The sequence below is a fragment of the Miscanthus floridulus genome, unplaced genomic scaffold (genome assembly GCF_019320115.1).
Source record: "Miscanthus floridulus cultivar M001 unplaced genomic scaffold, ASM1932011v1 fs_266_6, whole genome shotgun sequence".
Lineage (NCBI taxonomy): Eukaryota > Viridiplantae > Streptophyta > Magnoliopsida > Poales > Poaceae > Miscanthus > Miscanthus floridulus.
This window is the reverse complement of record NW_027096480.1, coordinates 21,824-43,311: the sequence shown is the minus strand read 5'-3', so window position 1 is coordinate 43,311 and position 21,488 is coordinate 21,824. Positions and strand designations below refer to the sequence as shown.

The following is a 21,488-nucleotide window of genomic DNA, read 5'->3' as shown; positions in this document are numbered from 1 at the left end:
CTCTGTGTGACTGCTTCTGTCTGCCCAGCCCTTCCTTGACGTTTCTCTCGCGCCGCCCCTTCCTCCTCCAGAAACCCTAGCGCCGCCGCCCACTATTCCGGTGTAACACCCTGAATTTTGACCTAGTTTAAAAACGACTAAAAATTTAAACTTTTTAAAACTTTACATAAAACAAAAAAATATAACCTAGCTAGGAATTTATTTAGTATCAATAGGATAACTAAGAACAAAACTACTTGTGTGAAATTGCGTGAATGTTGGCTTGCTTGTTTGCTGAACATATGGTGGTACACCTTGCATACTTGCATTTTCGAATTTGAATTCAAAAGTCATTCAAACAAATGCATAACAAATCTAGGAAATGAAAAAGGAAAAGGAAAAGAGAAAAGCTTCTTGGGCCCCTTCCTCTCCTGGCCCGCAACAGCAGACCTCTCCCTCTCTCTCCCCCCTTTCCCTTCCTCCTGCACTGGGCCGGCCCGACTCGCGCCCTAGCCCAGCTCGCGCCACACCCTCTCTCTCTCTCTTCCCTCTTTTCCTCTGGCTACCGAACGGGACCCACAGGTCAGCATCGTCATCTACCTCCTCCCGCTCGATGCAAATACCGCGTCGCGGTGCTCGCCTTGGCCACACCGCTGTTGGCAAGGCCACATTGGGCATTACACCACCCGCACTGCACTCGCCACTCACCCGCGCTCACGTTCACGTAGTTGGTTGATTAGATTAAGGCCTCTATGGTCGAGTCCACTGCACGGTGCCGCCTCGTTCAGTCCGGCAAGCTGCCACCGCCACTACAGTCACTCCCCGTCACCTAGGTCGCCCCAACGGCTGTGGCTTGACCTCCCAAGCCCCGTACACCACTTCAACATCCGCACTGGGGCTCAGCGTCACCGACGTAACACGCTCCAGCGAGCACGAGCCACCCTCCCCTATTCCCATCACTGCACCGGCGACCCTCATCCGTCGCCGTTCCCTTCCCTCCCTTTCTTTCTCTCACTGATGTGCAGGACCGAGCAATAACGGCGTCGCCATTGCCATCCGTCCCCGTCCGACGTCGCCATTGCCATCCGTCCCTGTCTGTCACTCCCTCTCCCTCACTCTCTCTCTCGCTGTAACGTGGGCCTGCGGACATAACGCCGTCACCCCCCAGCCCCGCACCACGCGCGCACACACAGCACGGGATACACGAAAGGAAAATGCTACGTACACCCGGTTAGTGTACAGAGAGGGCTATAAATCCATTTCTTAGAAAATTTTCCAGAAATTTTGTAAATAAACTAGATGCATTAAGGAAATTAACCATGTAGTTTGCACATATTTTCGTACACCAGAAAAATACATGTAAAATTCCACCTAGTTATTTAAGTATAAGTTAAACTTCTAAAATACATATCTCCCTCGTCCTAACTCCGTTTCACATGAAACCACTTCTAAAATTCATCTAAAATCTAGCTCTATTTATTTTACCTGGTACAACCATATTATTCTATGTTTGCTTTTGTCCTTTTATTTTATGTTTGGCAGTAGCCTTATACGACCCGACAGACGACGGTGACTACCAAGAGAACGAGGACCCGGACTACGTAGACGTGCCGGAAGGAGACAACAATGAAGGCAAATCCTAGCAACCCCATCCCCCTTCCACCTTGCTTTATTTGCTACTAAATAAATGAATTGCTTATTGAATAATTATTATCCAGGATATGAGCTCTATTGTTATAATGTGATTAATAATTACGATAAATGGTTATTTTTTTATGTTATAAGCTCCATGATATAAATGAACTTATGGATAATAATTGTGAACCCTAAAATTGGTAAACCTAAACTGAACCCCGACAAGGGGCGAGTGGAGGTAATTTATGTGGGATAGATTACCTTGGCAGGATCGCCTGGTGAGGGTTCCTATGGGAGATACTCACCTCGGCCACATAAGGACCGGTTCGTAGTCCCTCTCGCCTAGTGAGATATTACGTACAGCCACATGTCTAATATGAGTAGACTTGATCTCACACCCCGTTAGATAGAAGTATAATTTCTACTAGGAGGCCAGTGTTGGCAGCGGAATATTAGGAGAAGGCACGGATGCTATGTGATCTTCCGTGGCACGGTTGGCATGGATGCTATGTGATCCTTCACGTTAAGCCCCTTGAGTTTTGACCGCGTTCGAGCCCATATTATTATTTTTAGATGATTTGGTATCATCAGCACTAGTATGATGGGATGATTTGGTATCATCCGAGATTATGCGATGGGACGATTTGGTATCCTTCCGAGATTAGTGCGTTTTCTAACCCCTGAGAAGTCGTGGTAGAGTTATATGGATATCTAAGGTCGCATACATTCGGGTACAGGTAGTTTTGATCTTTCCTTTTACCTTTTCAACCAAATCAAATGTGCGAGCCAAATGCAGGTATGGTGCAGGCTGTCCTGCTGTCCAGCAAGCTGCAGAAATGCAGATACATATGGCATGACTAACTATTAAATAAGATGCTAAAGAATATCAGGTATAAGCAGCTAAGCATGCTCAATAGGTAGATACTTTTCAATTGGCAGTGATGTATTGGCAGAATCTGCATGTGCTAAAGAAGTTCCTACATGTAAGTTTGACATCTTTGGAGTAGCCTGAGAAGAATCACTAGCCATGTCTGTTTTACTACATTTATCTACAGTTTCACTTTGTGCATTCTGCAGCACAATATTCTTATCAACGCCAATTACATTGTTACTCTCACTTGAACTGTAAAATATGTCAACTGCTACCGCCACATCTCCATTTGCCTTCTCAAACAAAGAAACTGCATATTCTCTAGACATGCTACCATCTACAATCTGGAGAAGCTGGTCTAAACTCTGATCTTGTGTTTTTGCAGTATCAGCTAACTGATCACCATTTTCCACATTATTTTGATGTGCCTCCACAGTTACTTTTTCAGTCCTTACCCTTTTAAAAGCAGCTTCTCTGGCTTCTGTAGCTCTAATGAAATAATTTGTAATTGTGGACTGCTTGCGCCCACCAGATTATGTTGAGGAAGTTAATCGTCCTTTCTTTTTTGGCTTGTTTGTAGTGCTGGAACCCCTCTTATTTACCTTTTTGGGAGTATTTAGTTTCATTCTCATAGGAGACAAATTTACCAGTTTTGCAGAGTATTCCACTGGCTTCTGCGAAAATGAAGGAGATTCTTGCTGGCTACTTACATCAGCAGAAGACCCATGATCAGAAGAATGGTTTTTCTCTGACTTGGGTGTGTCATTACAAGAAACATTTGCTTCTTCAAAGAAATCTCTTTCCCGCTCAAAAAAATCAGATGCTGCTTTAACAACATCACCACCTGAACTCATCAGCAGGTCCGTGATCTGTTCCTGGCTGACCCACGAGGGTAGGAAATCTGATAGTTCTTTAATCATTTCCTGCGTAATATTCTCCCTCAGAGTATCCTGTTGTTCAGAAGCAGAAGTGATTGCTGGTAACAAAGCAGCATCCTCCCCATCATGCTGGCTCGAGCATTTAGCAACCACATCTTTGCAGCTATGAGTAGCATCTATCGACCTACGATGGAATGCCATCAAGAACTCCTGTTTGTTTGCTGTCTCATCGACCAACCCAGCAAAATGCTTCTGCAGAGCAACTGCCTCCTTACTATCGAGCTTCCCAGCATCCACGCCAACAGTAGGGATCACCCTCTTTGGGTGCAAAAACTTAATATAGTCGCGCAACTCATTGTAGCTTGAATGCTCACTGTAAGGAACAAGATGGATCTCGAGTGAATCTTTCACCCTAACAGCAAAACCTTCCTTCTTGGTTTCATACATCCATCCAGTTGGTACAAACCCGACAGCCCTCGCATACCCTCTCTCCATCATGATCTCCTTCATCTTCACAAAATTCGGCTGGAAGTAGGGCCAAGTCTCCCCTAAGATATTCCACCCAATAACATGCACATCTGTCCCTGTTGCATCCTCAGTAAAAAAGCCATTCTCCCCACCGAACCCCAACACTGTCAAAATTTTCATCTTCCTACTGTCCACATGGATTGAACACCCACAGCGCCGTGCAACCTCCAGCAAAATCCTCTCTTTGCGGACCGCATAGGTCGCGATCAGACACAGCACACGCTCTCCTGACACTGAACTCTCATCTTTCACACGTTTGATTGCATTCACTACGTAATCCATAGAATCCTCTTGCGAAGGGAATGTAAACTTGGGGTTACAGTATGTGGTGTCCAGAAACACCGCATCAGCACGGACGAACTCCAGCAGGTTAGCATCGCGCGTCATAGACTCTGTGTAACGGAAGTCACCGGTGTGCACATACCTCTCGGCGCTTGGCCCAGGGGAGGTGAATAGGAACTGGACGGCGCCGGGGCAGTGATTGGCGTCCACGGCGGTGACGCTCCACCCATCAACGCTGATACGGACACCGACATCGAGGGAGACGACAAGCTGAGGCGGGACAGAGAGCACGGATGAGACGAGGCGTGCGGTTGGCGCCGAGCAGAAGACAAGGCCGCGGCGCCAGGAAGGGCCGAGGCACTGTAGTGGTCGGAGTGGAAGTGCGAGAGAAAGTAAGCGACAGAGAAGTCCCCGGCATGGCGGAAGGCGTCGACGAGGAAGCGGGAGCCCGGGATGAGCGCGGCGGGAGGCACAGAGGCCGGGACGGGCGGGAGAGGCGTGGAGGCGGAGGTGGGGATGGATAAGAGCAAGGGTAATAATACAGTCCACTTATTGGCTGTAAGGGTCTTCGTAGCCTTCTTTTAGCCTACTTATATAGTAGTTAGCTCTTTACAGTTAATACATGGCTCACTTGTCTCTCTTACAGACTTTCTTGGTTCTTGTGCCCAAGCCGACTATCAGCTTATAGCCCGCTTCTCCTCTCTCTCCTCCACCTCAGCATTTAGTCGGCTTACAGCCTGCTATTATACTTGCTCTAAGGCGTGGGAAGAGGGGAGCCAGACAATGGAGGAGAGGAAGAGCGATGAGGTGGTGACGGACAACGATTTGGAATCTTCGGGGGAGGAGACGAGGGACGCCATTGATTGCGGCGGTGGGTTTAGGGTTTGGAGGCGCCGGCGGCGGTGACGGAGAACGGCATGGCGCGGGGGTCATGGCGCGCGCCGAGAGGCAATGGAAAGGGAAAGGTGTGTCATGGCAAGTTTGGCAGAGCCCTTCCTGATTCTCCCTAAGAAGTGATTCAAATTGATTCATCATGAATTATGATTATCTAGGATAAACTCTATGCATATAATGATTTCGTGGGAGAGTGAATTAGGAGAAATTATTTTTTTCCGCTCCAAGCCATGATTCGAAAAAAGTTATTGTGATATGTAAAAGAGCTTATATGAGTTATGTGATGTAGAAAAAGTTATAAGTTGTTTGGTTCAAACAACTATAAAAGCTATCCCTTTCTCCTATCTCTGTGAAACAATTTTTGCGACACATGTCTCTATTTCCATCCATTTTGGAAAAAACAGAAAAGTGAAAGCAGTTGCTTCTAAAAAAGCAGTTTTAGGGTCAACCTATTTGGTTGACGTTCTACTTTTTTACAGCAGAAGCGCCTTTTTAAAGCTGAACCAAACACATCCTTAAAGCTTTTTGGTAGTGTATGACTTCTTTAGAAAAACAATAAAGTGATGAGAAGCCATGTTTTGACGTCTTCTTCTTCTTCTTGATAAAAACGGCTTGGGCTTCACCATTTTTATATTGGTTTGACTTCAGAAACCGATCTTGTATATGCTCATTTTGTAAAGCTTTTAATTGAGCCATTTGAAAAGACACAACAAAAATCATGCCAAAGAGAACCTTAACCACGGGAGCTAAAAATCATCATGAGATGATCATATATTATTTGAGAATATCCGTAAACCAATTTAGAAAACTGAGGTTTCATGTCTCTGTGTTGCTAGATGCCTTACATTCAATATTTACTTTGGAGAGAGCACATGAGAGGATGTGTTTGGATCCTCCACCAAACCTCGCCTCGCCTTGCCTTGCCTGGTGAGAAACTATAGGATAGTTGATCGCTTGGTTGACAAGTAAGCTTCTTAGTAGCAAGCAAAATCCTTACCAAAACATTTTCGTTCGCTCAGACTAATGAGTTTTCTTTGAACCCGTGCTGGTGAGGCGGCAAGTGTACTTAGGACACCTCCAATAATCCAATGGTCAAGCTAGCAAACCAGCTCATACTTTATCACGTCATTTAAAAGCATAGTACACAAGATGATCTCTCCAAATCTAACTCCAAACATTTCACCATGGGTTTCATGTCACTTCCTTTTTCCCTCACCTACATTACATCTCATCGTGGGCGTTGATACCATCCTCGTAGTTTCTTAAATCCTAACAGATTCTCTTTTCATCCACAAAAGAATGTAATTATAACTTTTCGATTCGAGGAGTCAAACGATTTATAGCGTGTTTGGATTGGGGAATAATCATGTGCAACATTGACTGATCAGGCATGGCACCACTACTGGTAGTTAGCCTGTCCGCTGGTTGGTTTCTAGGCTGATAAGCTCGGCTGGTGCTGGTTTGTTGTGAGAGAGAAATATTGTACCATGGCTGATAAGCCCTAGCTGAAACCAATAAGCGAACAGACTGAGTATCAGGCGGTGATTTGCTCCTGTTTGGTTTGTGGAGGACGCTACGAAATGAGTTCATCCGACCATTTTGAGGGAGCGACTCGGTGCTGTGTTTTCTGCATGCGGAGCGGATGACTTGATGACGGACGGGTTGGACCCGTGATGCGAACCAAACGCTACGAGTAGGCTCGGATACAGTTTCAGATGATTCCACGTCGATCCGTTCCGTGAACCAAACACATTGCTACGGTTTGACCAAAATTATATAAAAAAATATTAACATTTGTGATACAAGATAATTACCATTAAATTAATCATTAAATGTATTTTTATAATAAAAAAATCAGTTAGAGACATAAATATTAAAATTAATTATGATAACTTTGATTAAAATCAAAGTTAGTTTGACTTGCACAAATTTCTATTTTCTCCGTTCTAAATTGTAAGATGTTTTAATTTTTGAGATACATTATTTTCTATATAATTAGATATACTTTGTCTAAAAAATATAACATCTAGTAATTTGGAACGAAACAAATACATGTTTCGACGGAGATAGTTTAAAGTATCAGATTGGAGCTGCCCTTGTAAAACCAAACACGCCCAGGTCACGCAAAACTGACAGATCAGCAGCAAGCACGCTCCACTCTTCTCCGTCCACTGAGGACCAGGTCCAGCCGCGAATCCCTCCCCTCCCCACCCTCGGGGACTCAGATTTGGTGACTTGCCTGACTTGCCTAACGTGCGGGCCTCTATCTGCCCTCGGAATCCAATCCATCGGTTTTCAAAAAAAGTGCGTCAATCTCACAAGAGCCACGCCGCAGCAGTTACCCGTAGCAGCCCGCCGGCCTCCCGCGCCGCACGCCGCCACCGGCCTCTCGCGACTCGCGCTGTAGCCGCTCCGGCCTCCAGCGCTGCACGTTGTGCCCTCAGCGCTCCTGCAGCACTCCCGTGCCTCGCACCGCCGCAGCTCCCGACCTGTGCGTCGTCGCAGGCTTTCCCATCCCGTACGCCGCCGCAGCAGTCCTGTCGCGCCTCTCTGGAGAAGCCGGTAGTCGGAGCAGCAAGGAGAATATGGAGCCTGCGCCAAGGCTAATCTCAGCAGTACGACGCCGTTCAAGAGGTCCTCGCCGCCATGGAGGAGATGGACTAGGCAGGAATGCTGCCACCGTGGTTTCTCTCTTTGTGATGAATGTAATTAGCTTTTGTAAAGAAATCACTTCTTGTAAACATGTCATATTCTACTAGTCTATACGATGAAATCAAGAGATCTTGTTTTGATCTTGTGAAGTACTGAAATCTGAAAATGGAAATGCAAGATTTTGCCCCTACTGATGTCTGCTTGATATATGTGTATTTAGACCGAATAGATACAGGTACTCTCCAGGCACACAAACAAAGCCATTTTCACAAGCACATAATTGGTAGACAGATCAAGTACATTGGATATTTGTGTGCTCCACTTCCCAAGCACAAGTCCACAAGTTTAAAATCATTCAAAACACATTCAGATTGTGTACCCTGGCAAGTTGTGCTATTACTGAAGTAGCACATGTGCTTCTACTAAAATTCTATAGGCCATTTCGGAGCTGGCCATTGTGAGCTGCTAGAAAGGTCTCAAAGAGCCATGTTAATGAGTCTTCAGTTTCATCAAAGAGAATTGCAGCACCAAAAATAGTGATTTCTCTAAAATGATTGAGCCCAAGAAAGACATCAAATGGTCGGTATTCTGTGCCAAAAGTAGTGTCAAATATAACGACATCACCAAAATATGCGTAATCAAGGATCATTTTGGCATCAGCCCAAAATATGTTGGTTATATGCTCATCACAATCCACTTGCAAAAGCATATTGGAATGATGGATTTTCAGAGATCTTGCCATGAAAATATTTCAACATACTACCAGCCTGTCCAAATGCTAACTCTCTCTTCCTTTTGCTTTGTAAATAATTTTTGCAGTCACGACAAGTGTAACTAAGGTTAAATGGCCCTCCAACTTGACGGATAGCCAACTCATGAGCAGCTTTTGGTCTAATTCCAGAATCATCGGCGGTCTCAATTTCAAAAGCATGTAGTTCTGAAATTTTCCTTTGTGATGCCATCAAGTGTCGAGTTTCAGGCAAGTGAAGGGAGTGATTGTGTTCAAGGACAACATCAGTGACTTCATAATTTTCTTCCCCTCGGTCCAATGTAATAGTCATTCGTGCTTTGCAATCGGTTCTTGTTTCAGGTCTAAAACACTTTGCCACGTGATCTCTTTCCACTTTTCTTCGATGAGCCTCATTGGCACAAACATATCTGCATGATTTTACCTTACGATCAAATTTGTTGTAATTTGTATATCTTTTCCTAACATCAAAGCCAGAACGACCCCCATAGGCCACCCAAAACTGCCAAGCTTCATCTGAATTTTTAAATCTCAAACCAACTTGAGGTGTTCGCTTGTCAAGTTCTGCCATTGCCTTTCACATAAACCAGTTTTGCCTTTCACAATGCTCAAAATTTTCTTGTCAAATTCTATCAAAAGGAAGAACTTTACTACATAATGGATAACACATGATTGCATATTTGCATTTTTCTGATCAAGCAAAGCATCAGCTGTAAACAAATACTCCCTCCGTTCCTAAGTCTCCAGCATATTAGCCATCAGCACAGTGACCAAGTAGCAGCAAAGGAGCGCCGATTTGCTTTTAATCGCCGCCGTCTTCTTAATGTCCCAGCGTCCGTTCGTTTGCCTAATTAATCACGCGCTGATGCTGCTGAAAACGTCGTTAACCCGCTCACGTACTCCGCACGCTCATGTACGTAACCCTGCGCGGCAGCGCTCACGTAATTTCGCGCGCTCACGTATGTACCCCTGCACGGTCGTGCTTTTTCGTTTGATCTTCCATTAGAATAAAATTTAGCCGCCAAAGCATCAAATTTTCATTGCCTGCCACTCTAGTTCGATTTTTCCATGGCCTATATAAATCACCATGGAGGATCGCTATGCCCAGGTAATTCCAGCAAACTCTCCCCCTCACTTCTCTGTTTCTCTGCCTCATTCATGCTGCAATACCAAAGCAATGCCTGGATTAGGGATCGATTTGAACCTACAGCCACCCGACTCAGGCCAAATCTATCCCATAGATTGGGATGACGTTGCGGAGTTTGATGGCCCTGCTCATGAACTCGATTATGACATGGTGTGGGACAATGGAATAGAAGGTGCTCCTTCGCTCATTTTTATGTTTTACCATGTCCTCCTTCTGGTTATGGTTTCATTCTTTCTTTTTTGTTTCATGCCATAGATGATGAAGATGGAGCAGATGGAGTGCAAGGTGATGGTGCAGCCTATGGAGTTCATGTTTCTTCAGACGCAGCAATAGATGGTGTTCAGGTTCCTTCGGTGCAAGGAGATGCAGCAGCATCAGATGGTTAGTTTATGATTCTTTTCCTTTCAGTGTATGAGTGTCCAGTTCATTTCAGTTTAGATGTTGCTTCATAGAACAGTCCCATAGAATCTAGTTTCAGGTTAGTGTGTTGTCGGACAGCTACAGTGTACAAACCATTTTCAGTTATCTGTGATTCAATGTAGCCCGGTTAGCTTCAGGTTTCAGTTATGTGTGATTCAATTTTGTAAGCATTATGTTTGCAGGTTCTAACGACAAGAAAAGGCAGTTCTATCCTGATGATCTAAAGATCGCCATTTACCTTGACTTGTTGTCAAAAACTGATTCACCTATTCTTCGTCGTGGAGTTTCAAAATCAGTTTCTGAAAATTTTGATGTCCCTTTAAGAGTTGTACAGTCCATTTGGAAAAATGGTCAAGATGGTGGAATACAAGGAATTGTGAACAAGTATTCCAAGAACTATGGTAGGAAACGAGTAGAAATTGATTTGGAGGCCATAAAAACATTCCTCTAAAACAGCGCTCTACCTTTCAAGACCTCGCTAATGCTTTAGGAGTGAAGAAAAGCACTCTTTATAAGTGTTTCAAAGAAGGCTACTTTCGTCGGCACACTAATGACCTTAAGTTTAGTTTGACCGATGAGAACAAAAAAGCTCGGGTAAAATATTGTTTGTCCATGATGAATGGTTTATCTTTCAAACCATTGTACAATGTTGTGTACATTGACGAAAAATGGTTCTATAGGACACGTAAGAACCAAAAATATTATCTGGCCAATGATGAGGAAAGACCACAACGTTTTGTTAAAAGTAAGAATTTCATAGAAAAGGTAATGCTTCTAGCTGTGGTTACAAGGCCTAGATATGATGCAAATGGAAATTGCACATTTGATGGTAAAATAGGGATTTTCCCTTTTGTCAAGGTAGAACCAGCAAAAAGAAAGAGTCCAAATAGGGAGAGAGGTAAGACATTCTTCAATTTTTCGTATGCTTTACATAACTTTGTCTTGGTGCCTAACATAAGTTTCTTTGCATTTGCAGGTGACCCTGTAACAAAGCCCATGATGCCGGTAACAAAGGATGTGAGCCGAGACTTTATGGTGAACAAAGTTCTACTAGCATTGAAGGCAAAGTGGCCAGCCGGAAAAAGAGGGATGCCAATCTTCATACAATAAGACAATGCAAGGACTCACATTGCCGTAGATGATCCAGCGTTTGTGTAGGCCACCCAAGCTGATGGTTGGGAAATTAGGCTAACATGCCAACCTCCTAACTCACCTGATCTGAATGTCTTGGATCTTGGATTTTTTGCAGCAATCCAAGCTTTGTTTGAGAAAGGTACACCAAACAACATTAACGGTATTGTCAAGACGGTTGATGAGGCATATCAGAACTATCCGGTGGATAGATCGAACCGAATTTTCCTAACCCAGCAGGGTTGCATGATGGAGATCATGAAGCATAATGGCGGGCGGCACTACAACATCCCTCACATGAAGAAGAAGACCCTAGAGCTGCAAGGACGTCTTCCCATTACTCTGAAGTGCCCTTTGCAGCTTCATAATCAAGCCATGCAATTTGTCGGTACTTAGAATTGTTTTAGTCTAGATACAATTAGCATGCGTGGGTACTTATAAGTGTTTGTTTGTCAGATGAGGTTCAGTAAGGAGTTGCAATGATCTATTAGCCTGAATTCAAACTGCAAGCAAAATTAAAAATTCTAGATTTCATCCACAACTCGTGATAAACTTATTTACACTGTCCAGATGACATCCAACATCAAAACAAAAATCATCGATAAAACTAAACCAAAGCATACCCGTGAACAAGGTCACGTCCAATCCAAAACAAAGTAACAGAGGCATCATGTACATGCTGTTCATGTTGTCCATACAAAAGAGGAAGGTAGACAGGGAGCAGCAAGCTAGTGCAATCTTCTCTTTCCTTGTCAGATTGAAACTTGGTTACCTCAGTTGATGCAAGTTGCATTAGAGCATGAAAGACGTCAGCATCTTCTTCTTCGGTAGGGGCAATCTCCTGCTGATCCTCTTCTTCTTCGACGCATGAATCCGGTGCCCAGTTCACACCACGATGGCGCTGAGGATCGACGATGGCTTGGGCACTCGATGGTGCGGTGTCGTGGTCATGGAAGAGGCAGTACATGGGCAAACGGAGGAAACGTCGGATACGTATAAAAGCTAACAGAGCTGGCAGCATAGTAAAGACTGCGCAGATGAAACGAGGCGACAAAGACCGGGAAAGAAGCCTGCGCTACCGAGAAAACTGGGAAAGAAGCTAATACGACGGAGACTAGTAGAAAAATGAAAAACGCTCAGGCGACGGAGACTTAGGAACAGAGGGAGTAACACATAGATCAAACATACCAATTCTAAAGCAATAAATAAGTTAGCCTATCTGTCAGTGCAGGACCCACGGGATACCCTACAAGGAAGGGAGAGACCTAGTCTAATTAGAATTCTTCTCCTGTAATCTTAGTAGCAGTGTTACTCCGTAATCCTACTAGGAATCCTCATTGTAAACCGATTAGGACTCTGACCTTCTGACTATATAAAGGAGGGTAGGGCTCCTTAGATGGAGAGTTCAAGAGAACAATTGTACACAACACAACGCTTCATAATCAATCCAACGCAAAAGCTAACACCGATTGGACGTAGGGCTATTACTCGATCTACGATCGAGGGCCTGAACCAGGATAAATCGACTATCTCTTACGTTAACCATCGAGTTCTGCATACGCTGAAACCCGAACATACTACCCCGGGTACCCCCGTGGCAGGCTATCGGTGGTCAAACATCGATAGCTGGCGCGTTAGGTAGGGGCTTTCGACGACTTTGCATCTGAGAGCTTGATGGACCTCGACGACATGATCTTCTCAAAGGGATCAACCTTCATCTTCGGTTCATGGATCTGCAAGGCAGGCGACGATGGCAAGCTCCAAGGCTGCCTCCTTGAAGATTCAGATCATCATCAAGACCATCCTATTTCAACGATAACGACAGATCAGCTTGCCGGAAGATCCGCATAGCTCGTAATGTCCAATCCGACTCAGTTTTCACAAATTCACGCATCCGATTCAAACTCAGGTTCCGCTTCCGAAATGAAGTCTTATCCGAGTTCTTTCAGAAAACTGAGTTCTTTTTTGACAAAGCTCCGGAACATGACATCAACCTATCAAGAATACTACTCGGAGAACACCCAGAATACTTCAAAGAAGTCAGATCCTTTTCTGTTCGGACTCCGCAACATGGCAACATCTTATCAGACATGGCACGAAGGACCCACTTATCCCATGCTTAGAATGCCGCTAAAGGGAGCCCAAGAAGGTCTCGTTTTAACCATAACATCTCAAGACTGCATCATTCACTGGCCAGATACCGTTCTTGAGGATGACGACACCCATCTAGTCGACGACACAACAATAGCAATTCTACCCTACCAAGAAGGAGATTCCATCCATGACTTTGAGACCTCTATTGAAGTTATCAACAGCTCTGGCAGTATGGAAATCAACGATGATGACAGAACAACTCATGCTAGAGAAGTACTCATGATTCACCATCCTCGATCACCATTGATCCCCCCAGAAACACCCGATGTAAGATCTTCAGATGAATCCGAGTCCAACATATCACCATTTATCCAGGGGTACGATGGTGAGACTGAGAGTCAGAGGCAAGCAAGAGAAAGAAAGAACAAATTGAAACAAGGACGACAACGCCGTGCGAAACAGCGAAAAGACACTTGGATCAAATATGAATCAGACCTAGCCGAGTACAATAGAAGAAAATCAGAACGAGAGATTGAAGAAGGACGAGCAGCGAATACACCCTATGATAAGATCCGAGAAGCACTAGAAGAACTCAGGGCGACCTCACATCCCAATGAGAAATAAGAATAGCTCTGAGATTTTCTCCGATCAATAGTATTTAAAACAAACGACGGAAAGGCAACATCTCATGAACAGGAAGATCAAAATCAAAGGAAGTCTGCTTTTGAAAGACTAGGACCAAGTGGAAGCCACAACGGAGAGAGCCGAAGAAATCACAGTCAAAATAACCGAGTCGAGCAACCAAGAAAGACTAGAAGCAGAGCGCCTACTCGGACAGCCACACAAAACTACTCTCACCAAGATGACAGTTGGCAAGAAGGGGGTGCAGAATCAAAATATACAGAAGCCAGAACACACGATAGATTTTCCTGTTTTGCAAACAGACTGGCTTTGATTCGACTACCTCACAAGTTCAAACCACCCAACCACTCCAAGTACGACGGCAAGACCGAACCAAAGCAATGGCTCAGGATTTACTCACAATCAATTGAATTAGCCAGAGGAGACAATGACATCAAAATCTTGTTCTTTCCCATGGCCCTAGAAACCATGCCACTTCAATGGTTCGACAAATTAAATCTCGGATCAATCAGAAATTGGAAAGACTTGCAAAGAGCTTTCTGTGAAAACTTTGCAAGAATTATTACACATCCAATCACCCACGCAGAATTAAAAGGACTCAAACAGAAAGGAGGTGAAAGTCTCAGAAATTACTATCGACGATTTGGCGAACTATGGGCTCAAGTACACGACATCACACAACGAGAAGTAATCGAAGCTTTCTCTCACGGAATCGTGGCTAGATGGCAATTTCAAGACTTCTGCAAAGAAAACCCAAGAAATAATGAAGAATTCAGAAGAATAGTAGAAAAGATGATTACTGCAGAAGAAAAAACAAGAGAAAGATTCCTAGAAAGGAACAACAGAGACAACCCAGACAGGTAAAATCCTCGAAGCAACAGACATCAGGAGAGAAAGCGAGGTCCAAACAACACAGTAGCGATGGCTGACAAATCAAAGAAATTTACCAAGCCCAGAAGATATGACGACATTGAGAACATGTGTTGCCCTTTGCACCCCAACGGGAAGCACACCATCGGAAATTGCTACACCTTCAACAAAAGATACACTAGAAAAGATAGCAAGGGAAACAATGAAGAAGATAATCAGAAAAAAGAAGGAGACAACCATGAGGACAAGGGATTCCAAAAATCTAGAGGGACAGTAGCAGTAATCTTTGCCGGGATTCCAGACTCTAGAAGCAAACATCAAGAAAAACTAGCGTTACGAATAATCATAGCCGCAGAACCTGCTACACCAAGATATCTCAACTGGTCAGAGTACCCAATCCAATTCTCAAGAGAAGACCAGTGGACCAGCGTAGGAAATGCAGGTCATTACCCATTGGTTCTGGATCCAACCATTGCTGGCATGACTGTTACGAAAGTACTAATCGACGGAGGAGCCGGACTCAACATCATCTTTTCAGAAACTCTAAGGAAGATGGGACTACAACTCGCCGGGATGATCACACCAACAAGCACACCTTTTTATGGCATAGTACCCGGCAAGGCAGCAATGCCACTTCTACAAATCACTCTACCAGTTACGCTTAGGACTCCCTCGAACTACCGCACAGAGTTCATCAAATTTGAAGTCACAGATTTCGATTCATCATATCATGCAATTCTTGAGCGCCTGGCACTAGCAAAATTCATGGCAATACCGCATTATCCGTACCTGTTGCTTAAGATGCCAGGGCCTAACAGAGTTCTTTCTCTTCGGAGCAATTTAAAGCGCACATTTGACTGCGACGTACAGGCAATCCAAATTGCAGCAAAGGCACAGGCAAACGATGGAAGAAAAGAAATAGCCACTATCGCCGTAGAAACAAGCCAAGAAGAACTAGAGATACTAGCTAAGAGACCAAGCATCCTAGCACCACCAAAAGAAGCTAACATGAAGCAAATCAACCTAGGCACCGGTGATCCCACAAAAACAGCAACCATTAGTGCCCACCTATCGACAAAATAGGAACTCGCGCTCACCAACTTTCTTCGGGACAACAAGGACATCTTCGCTTGGAAGCCGGCCGACATGCCAGGGGTCCCAAGAGAGTTGGCTTAGCACAGAATTGATATCAATGAAGGCTCCAAGCCTGTGAAGCAACGACTACGACAATTCTCTCCCGACAAGAAGGCAGCAATTAAAAAGGAAATTGCAAAACTAATGGCAGCTGGATTCATCAGGGAAATTCTCCATCCGGATTGACTAGCAAATCCAGTTCTGGTACAGAAAAAGAACACGGATGAGTGGCGCATGTGTGTTGACTACACAGATCTCAACAAACACTGCCCAAAAGATCTGTTCGGGCTACCACGCATTAATCAAATAGTTGATTCAACAGCAGGATCTGCCCTATTATCTTTTCTTGATTGCTATTCCGGGTATCACTAGATCGCATTAAAAGAACAGGACCAAAGCAAGACATCTTTCATCACTCCATTCGGTGCCTACTGCTATAGGACCATATCGTTTGGACTTAAGAATGCTGGAGCCACTTACCAAAGAGCCATCCAAACATGCCTCGGTGATCAGATTGGCGAAAACGTAGAAGCATACGTAGATGACGTGGTTGTAAAAACAAAGAACCTGGATACACTGATTGAAGACTTAAAACAAACCTTCGAGAATCTGAAGAAGTGGAGGTGAAAATTGAACCCAAATAAGTATGTATTCGGAGTTCCCTCAGGACAACTACTCAGATTCTTGGTCAGTCATCGCGGAATCGAAGCAAGTGCCAAGCAAATTCAAGCAATAACAGAGATGGGCCCTCCTCGAAACATCAAAGACGTACAAAAACTAATAGGCTGCATGGCGGCACTCAACCATTTCATATCAAGGCTCAGCGAAAAAGGGTTGCCTTTCTTTAAACAACTAAAGAAGACAGACAAGTTCGAGTGGACAGAAGAAGCCAATGAAGCTTTCAAAAAACTTAAGGCATACCTCACCTCCTCACCAGTCCTCACACCTCCAAAGAAAGACGAAGACATGATGCTATACATTGCAGCAACTACTACTGTAGTCAGCACGGCAATAGTAGTGGAAAGGGAAGAAGAAGGGCGCGCGTATAAAGTACAATGCCCAGTATACTACATCAGCGAAGTACTATTAGAATAAAAAATCTGATACCCGCATGTGCAAAAACTACTCTACGCCCTACTGATCACTTCACGCAAACTTCGTCACTATTTTGAAGGCCACAAGATTACCGTGGTGATAGATTTCCCACTAGGAGACATCTTACACAACAAAGACGCAACAGGACGCATATCTAAGTGGGCGGTTGAACTCGGCACTCTCAACATCAATTTCACCCTAAGGAAAGCAATTAAATCCCAAGCCCTTGCTGATTTTGTTGCCGAATGGACAGAAATTCAACAACCCGTATCAAGCACCATCCTTGATCATTGGAAGATGTACTTTGATGGATCACTCAAGCTAGGTAGAGCCGGTGCAGGCGTCGTCCTAATTTCTCCAAACGGAAGACAACTAAAGTATGTCCTTCAGATATTATGGCAAGCCACCAACAATGAAGCAGAATATGAAGCTCTCATACACGGGCTAAGAGTGGCTATTACCCTCGGAATCAAGCGACTACTCGTATACGGCGATTCAGCAGTAGTCATCAACCAAGTCAACAAAGATTGGGATTGCACCAAAGAAAACATGGGTGCTTACTGTGCTAAAATCCAAAAACTTGAAAAATACTTCCAAGGACTAGAAATCCTACATGTCCTGCTGGATTCCAACATTGCAGCAGATGTTCTTGCCAAGCTTGGATCCGACAGGGCAAAGGTCCCACCCGGTGTATTCATAGAGGAGTTATCAGCTCCTTCTATCAAACAACTCGGTGAGACAACCACAGAACTCACAGCCAAAGGCAACCAGATTCTGGTGATCAACACTTCATGGACATAAGTTTTTATTGATTACATCAAAGAGAATAAGTTGCCAGCGGAAAAACAGCAAGCCACACAAGTCGTCCGTAGAAGCAAGAATTACGTCCCAGTAGGAGACAAGCTATACAGAAGAGCCGCATCATCAGGAGTACTCCTAAAATGCGTCTCATTTGAAGAAGGCAAACAAATCCTAGACGAAATACACTCAGGCTGCTGTGGAAATCACGCCGCTTCAAGAACACTAGTCGGCAAAGCATTCCGCACTGGTTTCTACTGGCCAACCACTTTGAAAGATGCAGAAGAACTCGTCAGAAGATGCAAAAGTTGTCAGATGTTCGCAAGACAAGCTCATGTGCCAGCCCACAACCTCATCTGCATTCCACCCGCTTAGCCTTTCTCTTGCTGGGGGCTAGATCAAGTAGGACCTCTCAAGAAAGCAAAGGGCGGTTTCGAGTACATCTTTGTAGCAATCGATAAGTTCACCAAGTGGATCAAATATAAACCACTCGCAAAATACAGCGCAGCCAAAGCGGTCGAGTTCATCCAAGATATTATGCACCGTTTTGGCATGCCCAATCGAATCATCACAGATTTGGGTTCTCCCTTCACAGCTACAGAATTCAAAAGTTGGGCACATGATTGTGGCTTCAGTATAGATTACGCATCAGTCGCACATCCAGAAGCCAACGGACAGGTAGAAAGGGCTAATGGACTCATACTAGCCGGATTAAAACCAAGATTGTATGAAGAACTAGTAGACTATGGGTCAAAATGGATCGAAGAATTATCAAAGGTTGTATGGGGGCTACAGACTCAAATAAGCAGAGCCACCAGATACTTACCTTTCTTCCTGGTATACGGATCAGAAGCCGTACTACCCACATACCTGATCTAGATGTCACCAAGGATAGAACAATACGACAAGGGAGAAGCAGAACACACCTGAAGATTAGAACTCGACAGCACAGAAGAAGTCAGAGTAAACGCTACCCTGCAATCAGCGAAATACCTCCAAGGACTAAGGCGCCACTACAACAAGAATACCCAGTCTCGATCGTTACAAGTCAGAGACTTAGTACTAAGAAGAATACAAAAAACCGACGGATGCCACAAACTACTCAGTCCATGGGAAGGTCCTTTTATCGTCACAAAAGTCATCGGACCAGGCACATACAAGCTCATAACTGAAGATGGAAAAGAAGTCAACAATACATGGCACATCAGTCAGCTACGAAGATTCTATGCATAAAAACAACTCAAGGAAAAATATGTATACAAGACATAGGAGATCAACGTTCATGATCAACAAAAATAGCGCTATGTATCACTGTAACACATCAATATTCATGATCAATAAAGATGATTATCTATCGACAAGCATTTGTCTCATGGCCCTCTCCGAGTTGTTTCTAAAATGCAAAATAGCTGAAAATACACCTAAGCATCCCAGCCGAGAGCAAAATAGCTGAAAAGACGCTTGAGCCCGCCGATGAGGGTAGCTAACAAGCTAACACCCAAAATAAAATGCAAAATAGCTGAAAAGACGCCTGAGCATCCCGGCCGAGAGCAAAATAGCTGAAAAGACGCTTGAGCCCGCTAATGAGGGTAGCTAGCAAGCTAACACCCGAAATAAAATGCAAAATGGCTGAAAAAACGCCTGAGCATCCCGGCCGAGAGCAAAATAGTTAAAAAGACACTTGAGCCCGCCGATGAGGGTACCTAACAAGCTAACACACGAAACAAAATGCAAAATGGCTAAAAAGACGCCTGAGCATCCCGGCCGAGAGCAAAATAGCTGAAAAGACGCTTGAGCCCGCCGATGGGGGTAGCTAACAAGCTAAAACCCAAAATAAAAAGCAAAATGGCTGAAAATATGCCTGAGCATCCCAGCCGAGAGCAAAATAGTTAAAAAGACACTTGAGCCCGCCAATGAGGGTAGCTAACAAGCTAACACCCGAAATAAAAAGCAAAATGGCTAAAAATACGCCTGAGCATCCTGGCCGAGAGCAAAATAGCTGAAAAAACACTTGAGCCCGCCGATGAAGGTACCTAACAAGCTAGAACCCGAAATAAAAGCAAAACGACTGAAACTAAGCCTAGGCATAGACCAGAGCAATTTCAAAAGCAAGACCCTCCAGCTACTTGTACCAAATAGCAAGCGGCTCGGAGGCTACACTGGAGATACCTAAGAACGCAAATGGGTTGTTTACAAGGCACAAAAGAAAGCCAGACAAGCACTCGACGGATCAAGAAAGGTCGTCAACACAAAGATCTACATATAACGAGTTGTTTACAGGGCACAAGAGAAGGCCAGACAAGCACTCAACAGATCAAGAAAGGTCGTCAACACAAAGATCTACATATAACGAGTTATTTACAGGGCAGAACAGTACTCGACAAATCATCCGAGGAATAGGCAGCGCATTTAGGCAAAGAAGACATCAACAAAAATGACCTTCATTCAAAAAGAAGTATAATGTCATATTACAAGGCACGGGCATAAAAGTCAAATACATCAAGCCTCATCATCAGGAGAAGGGAGAACAATATTAAGATTATCTACTATCCTACTAGCTAAGTCTTCAACTTCAGGCTCTATCCTCTCAACAGCATCAATGTATTCTTAACTGTCAGCTTCCTCTGCTATCTTGGACAAAGGAGCCGCTGGAGAAAGAACCCGGACCTAGGCCAGAACATTCTTGGTACACAGTTGAGCGCACCTCTTCACAAACTCTTGGAAATAAGTCGGAATTCGAGGAATCAACTGAGCCCAAGATTGCCCATCATCCGCTGGAGTTCGAAGAACGTCAGCTACTGAACGAAAGGATTTCCACAAAGCCCTCCAGTTTTCAGTAGCCGTCGCCAACTTGCCAGACAAGTCTTCAATAGTTTTTAGGCCTGCATAAGATCTCTATCAGCTCCACGCCTAATCAACTTAGCAAGCGCGCGTTCCTCTTCAGCATGAGTAATTACCTCCTCGGCTTTGTTATGACTTGTATGAACAAGAGTCTTCATTTCTTCAACGCCCTCCGAGAGCTTCTGCTTTTCTACCCGGAGAGCTAGACGAAATAGCAGACAACAAGTCAGCAGAAAGGAAAGTTTGAATACAGAAAGAAATAAAAAGAACCCTCAATACCATTGCACTCCTTCTTCATGGCCTCCAAGTTCTTCACGGCCTCCGAGTTCCTTCGAGCCTCCTAAAGAGCGGCATCCCTCTGCTTCTCGATTTCAACCGCCCGGGCACGAAGAGATTTTTCTTCATCCTAATGCGTTTGACGCTCGGCCTCCATCTCGGCCCGGAGGAGATCAAAATTAGCTTTCAGGGCGCTCACTTCTGAAGACAAGTTTTTCTCGTTTTCAGACAAGAAAAAGAAGCCGATGTGATCATGAGAGAAGGACTGAGCAAAAAGATACAAAGAAAAACAAAGAATAAGGACCAAAGAAAAGTGAACATCCAAAGAAGGAACGATAAAAAAGCTTACCTGGAGCTTTTCTCCAAAAGAAGTCGCAAGGGACGACAAGTTTCCCCAGGCAACAGTTAATTCCGATAGCCGATGAGTGGCATCGAACTGCTGCACCACATCATCAGCAAAAGGCGGACCATCGGAGGCAAGAGAAGGAGAAGGAGAGGCTAGCCGAGGCAAAGAAGGAATGACCAGAGCAACCTCCCGGGAAGCCAAGGCCAATCCCTCAGAAGGACCCGACG

The 21,488-nt window shown here is 44.4% G+C and overlaps 2 pseudogenes; both read right to left on the bottom strand.

The window, feature by feature from the left end:
* Nucleotides 1–2,287: 2,287 nt before the first annotated feature.
* On the bottom strand, nucleotides 2,288–5,033 carry LOC136531039 (DNA ligase 6-like; annotated as a pseudogene).
* A 3,116-nt stretch (nucleotides 5,034–8,149) lies between these two features.
* On the bottom strand, nucleotides 8,150–9,038 carry LOC136531038 (protein FAR1-RELATED SEQUENCE 5-like; annotated as a pseudogene).
* Nucleotides 9,039–21,488: the final 12,450 nt, after the last annotated feature.